The following is a 6,000-nucleotide window of genomic DNA, read 5'->3' as shown; positions in this document are numbered from 1 at the left end:
AGTGCACTAATACATTTCAGAGGCTAAACTAGCTTTTGATGCAATAAGTTTGTATGTAAGACATTTTGGCTTATTGTAAGGGTGGAAAATTCTCACAACCAGAGCTGTCATACCAAAGAAAAGAAAAGAAAAAAAAACTCCTAGAAACTACAAAATTGTTGCAAGTTTCTACTAGCTCCTTGCTGTAGTTGCTAACATCTCAACACATTAGGCAGTTGTTACATTAGCCACGACCACTTAAGTGAATGGCAGTATTGCACTTTTGCCCATTCGGGACAACTATTCTGATATGTTGATAGTGCTCCCTAACAACTTGCATCTGGAATAAATTCCCCCTTTATCACAGCCTTGTTACTTTACTGCTCACAGCAACAATTAAAATAACAGACTGCTTTTTACTTTATATTTAGGAAGCTTCTGATGCTACCTGTGTGTGTAACATTTTACAATTGAATGTATTACTGAATGCAATATATCTGAAAACTGAAGATTGTTTAATGACTTTAATGACTGGGAAAAGAAGATGGGGGCCAATTGGGAGTGAGCTTTGATCAGAGTGTTTATACTTTTTTCTTTTTGATGATACAGTTATCTATTGCAGTTGCATAAAATATCCTGAGCATCTGCCATTTTAGAAGTAATGTGCCTCCTTCTTGACAGCACAACATGGATTGATGAAAGTCTGTTTTTATAAATGTTTTCAGGAAACAGTTTACTGATCAGTTAATGTTTTAATTTTGGATTGCTTTAAGGTTTAATTTGGTTGAAAGAATGTTAAGTATGAAGTCTAAAGATCTGCTTTTTAATCTAGTTTTTATCACAAAAGATTACTACAGTCAGATCCCTGCCTCTTCAATTGAAGAGCATAAAAAAAACTTCTGCTTTTATTATAGCATATAGTTTGCCGCAGTCAGATCCCTGCCTCCTCAGATCTTCAATAAATAAACAAAGGACTTCTACTTTTTTAAACTGTAGTAAGCCAATGTCAGCTTGCTACAACTTGTACCTTTCTGTACTGACAATTTAGAATTTATACTAGTACAAAAAAAGAATACAGGAGTTGTACTTCCTGATCCTGCAGCCTAACACTTTCACCCAGGGTGGTTACCCTCTTCTCCCCATCCTTACTACAAGAAAGAAGTTAAAGAAAAAGACCTGACCTGTACCGACAGAAATGCAAGAGCTTTAGAAAGGCTCACCTAGACTCTACTCACTTTGCTGTGAGGGAAAGGTTAGTTTGCTTTTTATTTGTTGTATTTTGTATTATTTTATTGCCTTTTTCTATTTTGAATACTGTGATTTCTTTTCTTTACCTTGTGTTTTACTTGTATTCTGCTTTTAACTGCATTTAACCTCATTAGACCCATTATAGAATACAATACCCCATTTGGTATGTATCTCTCAAGACATCTGCAACAACTGGAAAGGCCGCAGAAATACCTCACTAAAAGAATCATAGGCCTAAAGCAGATTCCCTATGCTGACTGCCTTAAAAATCTCCAACTATACTCTTCCACATATTGTCTACTCTGAGGTGATCTCTACTTAACATACAAGGCATGTCAAACCCAGAGCTGTTGGACATGTTACACTTAAAGAAATCCCAATCCCTCAGAGCCACACGCTCCAGGGATCTAAACCTTGTCATCACAATAAACAAAACATGCTGGAGGGATATGTTTCTGACCAAGAGACTCCACAGACTCTGGAATAGACTGCCCATACATGTCAAGCAGAGTGCGTCTTTGGCCCTCTGCAAAAGGAACCTTGATGATTGGGTGGGAGAAAGGAAATTCACCCCCGGTGATCACGTCAGTCACCTGCTAGACAGGGGTCCAGGGAAGTAAATAGTGTGAGAAGAAATAGCCAGGCAGTTGTTATGGCTAGGCTTATATAGGCCCTAAGGCCGATAGCCTAGTATCAACCTATGAACCTATATTAAAACTTCAAAAGAGACCACAGCTCTGTCTCTTGTGAGTCAGGCAGAAATTTTTTCCCCACCCAATTACCGTTGTGTTCTTGAACACCAGTCTTTCTAGTTGCCTACCCCTTATATTAATTTGACCATATATGTAATTTCCTCTCTGCTTTTACTGGCTTGTGTGAGTAAGCGCAAAATTTGCATTTTGAGAAATCACTCCCCTTCAACTATTTAAATTTATTGGCCACCCTACTGTATTTCATAGTACCAGAATACAAAAGTGACCACCCACTTTCAATCTATCTTGTTTTAAAAATAGTGACTCTCCACTAAAACTTAACTTTTTAGACAGGTAAAACTTAAGTTACCTACTTTCATATCTTACTCCTCTAGTGCACACTGCAGTGTTTAGGATACACCATTTTTTTTCATCTTACCTTTAAGCATCCCTGTGACTAGCACTTGCTCAAAATCCACATGAAAAGCACTAGGAAGCCTTAAACTGTTACAAGCACTCAACTCTCCTTGTTAATAAGGAGAAATTAATCATAGGCACTAAACAGCCTATAACTGCAAAGTACCTTGCTAAGGTAATGAAAAACAGCTCTTGTATTTTACAAAAAAAAAAGCACCAAAGCAGGCATGTCCAAGGGTCAGCTTCTGGTGATTTCTCCTGTCCACCTGGTGAATCTGGGCATACTGGGGGAATGTAGCAATTGCCTCATGCACACAGACAACCCTCGCCTCCTACCACCCAACACTACAACCTGTGAGAGATGCACTTACATAGCCAAACTGGAAGCAAAGCTCTCTCCACCCAAGATTGTGCTAGACAATCAAGAGGAAAAGATTAACACCCACACAACACCTCAAGCAACACATAGCCCTTCTACACCCACACCACCAACACCCTCACATAGCAACACTAAACCCTCATATGTGGAGGCCCTTAACAATGACCTGCTTAAGCAACAAGGACCTCCGAAGCTGAAATGCAAACAAACACCAATCACAACCAAAGTCACATAGCTCACAACACCAGTGTGCCACCCAACAACAGCCCCTAAGGCAAGACAATGTACCCAACACTTTAGTCATAGATGACTCTATAGTCAGGCTCACTGATGTCTCACTCAACAGACTGAAAAAGGAGAAAATTACAGTCAGCTGCCTGTCGGATGCCAGGATCCGCCACATAATGCATGCACTCAAGTCACTCCACAACAAGTACAAATATGACTCTGTCATTGTGTATGTTGGAGTGAATGACTTGAGATGTATCTCCCTGGACTACATGAAAAGAGACATGGAAGAGCTCTCAGATCATGTGGCCCAGGCAGGTATGACCCTAGCCCTGAGTAGCATCCTGCCTTCGCCCAGAATGATACCACAGTATAAGGACAAAATGATTGACTTCAACAATTGCTAAGCTTCTGGTGTCATTCAAAGGGAGTCCAGTATCTGTCTGCCTGGGATGACATGATCGACAGACCACGATGCTTTGCCAGATATGGTCTGCACCTGTAGCCCCTGGGATTCAGGCTATTGGCTAAGGCTCTTGCCACCCATATAGTGCCTTTTTTAGACAAAGTTCAAAGGACAAAACCACCTCCGTAACAGGTACAAACATGCAAAATCTGAAGGTAAGGCTACTCAATGCTAGAAGTCTAAACCTCAAAATGCACTCTCTCGAGGCACTCCTAAAAATGGAGAACATCAATATCTGTGCAGTAACTGAGACCTGGTTCAAGGCTCCAGAGAGCACCCCTACAATATCATTCTACAACTCTTACCACACTTTTTGGCCAACAAACCAGGACTGAAACACTAAAGGTGGAGGTGTGTCCATATTCACCAAGGATATTCACACCACCAGGCTAGTTGCCCAACACAATGCATCTGAAATTCTCCAGGTGCAACTACCACTAGGTAAGACTGCAATCCAAATTGTAGCTTGCAACAGATCCCCACCATGCCCCAAGATTCTCATTACACCTTTCTAAACATACTGGAAAATTTTAGGATACGACCAAAAACCCTAATGCTGGGTGATTTCAACTACCCTGGCATTAACTGGGAAAACTACTCATGTACCAACACCTTTGCCAATCTGGTGGTCCCGTGCCATAAACAAACTTTACAACAAAAGGATGAAACTGTTGCAGAAAAGAGGAAAATCCCAGGAGGATGCAAAAAACTCCCTTACCAGCCTCAGTAAGAAGCTGAGATCCCTCATAAAATCCTTCAAAGCTAGTTACAAAAATAAAATTGCCAAAGATTCCAAAGGCAACCACAGGGCATTCTATAGCTATGTCAAGAATCTAAATGGCAATGCTCAGATCTGTGCTGAGCTACAACAGAATGGCAATAAATATACTGATCCTAAGGATATTGCCAATACCCTGGCAGATCAATTCAGTGCCAACTTTACCCCGTCTCACCCCCTAAAGGGCCCATCTCAATACTAAAAGATTGCCAAATTCTGGCAATAATGGCCACATAGGTAAAAACCACACTCTCCAAAGCTAAAAATACAGCATCCATGGGACCAGACGACATCCCAGGCTGTGTACTACATGAACTACAAAATGAACTGGCACCTCACCTAAGTGTCATCTTTAATCATAGCCTCACCTCATGCTTCATGCCCACTGAGTGGTGCACAGCTACAGTTATCCCACTCCACTAGGGGGGATCCACCTTGGATCCTGGGAACTACTGCCCCATCAGTCTGACGAGCCTGATCTGCAAGGCCATGGAACGTATTATCATGGAACTTTAAACAAAGACATTGGCAACCTTCAAACAATGGACCCCACTCAGTTTGGGTTTGTGAAGGGCTGATCTTGTCTCCTGAACCTGATTGACTTCTTTCAATCAGTCCCCAGAACTGTGAATGAGGGTAAGTCAGTCCACACAGCCTATCTGGACCTCACCAAGGCCATTGAGACCATCCCCTACTCTAGAATCGTAGATAAATTTACTAAGCTGGGCATTAATCCCTACATCACTCGATAGTTTGCCAACTAACTTACTGACAGAACCCACACTGTAAAAGCAGCCAACTCCAAATCCAACTCCAGACAAGTGACAAGTGGAGTACCCCAAGGTTCAGTCCTGGGACTGCTCTTGTTTGGCATCTACTTCCCTGAAGTACAGGCCAACAATAAGGGACTCTGGCTAACAAAGTTTGCAGATGACTGCAAACTGGGAAACATTACTGAATCCCCAAATGATGTGGATATTCGACAAAAGGGCCTTACAGAAACAGATGCTTGGTGCCAGAGCCATGGGCTCAAGTTCATTGCCAAGAAATGTATAGTTATCCCCTTTGGGAAAAAAACATGTACCCGTGAATTACCACATAGGTGGCAGTACACTCAACACTGAAAGTGTAATAAGAGACTTAGGGACACAGGTGGACAGTGGACTCACCTTCGATAACCACATCGCCACAACAGTCAGGAAATCCTTCTATGTGGCACACCTCATCACTAAGGGCTTTTCATCCAGAAAAAAAGGAGGTCATTGTCCCACTGTACTCATCCCTCATTAGACCCCTTATAGAATACAAATCCCCATTTGATATGTACTTCTCAGTACATCTGCAGCAACTGGAAAGGCCACAGAAATACCTCACGAAAAGAATCACAGGCCTAAAGCAGATGCCCTATGCTGACAGTCTGAAAAAACTCCAGCTATACTCTGCCACATATCGTCTACTCAGAGGTGATCTCTGCTTAACATACAAGGCCATGTCAAACCCAGAGCTGTTGGGCATGCTACACTTAAAGAAATCCAAATCCTTCAGAGCCACATGCTTCAGAGATCTAAACCTTGCCATCACAATGAACAAAACATGCTGGAGGGATAAGGTCCTGACCCAGAGACTACCCAGACTCTGGAATATACTGCCCATACATGTTAAGCAGAGCGCCTCTTTGGCCCTCTTCAAAAGGAACCTTGGTGATTGGATGGGAGATAGAAAATTCACCCCAGGGATCACATCAGTCACCCTGCTAGACAGGGGTCCATGGATGTAAATATTGTGGAAAGAAATAGCCAGGGAATTGTTATGG

The sequence above is a fragment of the Protopterus annectens genome, chromosome 5.part1 (assembly GCF_019279795.1).
Source record: "Protopterus annectens isolate FY-2018-M chromosome 5.part1, PAN1.0, whole genome shotgun sequence".
In the NCBI taxonomy this organism is placed as follows: domain Eukaryota; kingdom Metazoa; phylum Chordata; order Ceratodontiformes; family Protopteridae; genus Protopterus; species Protopterus annectens.
Note: the sequence above shows the minus strand (reverse complement) of the source record.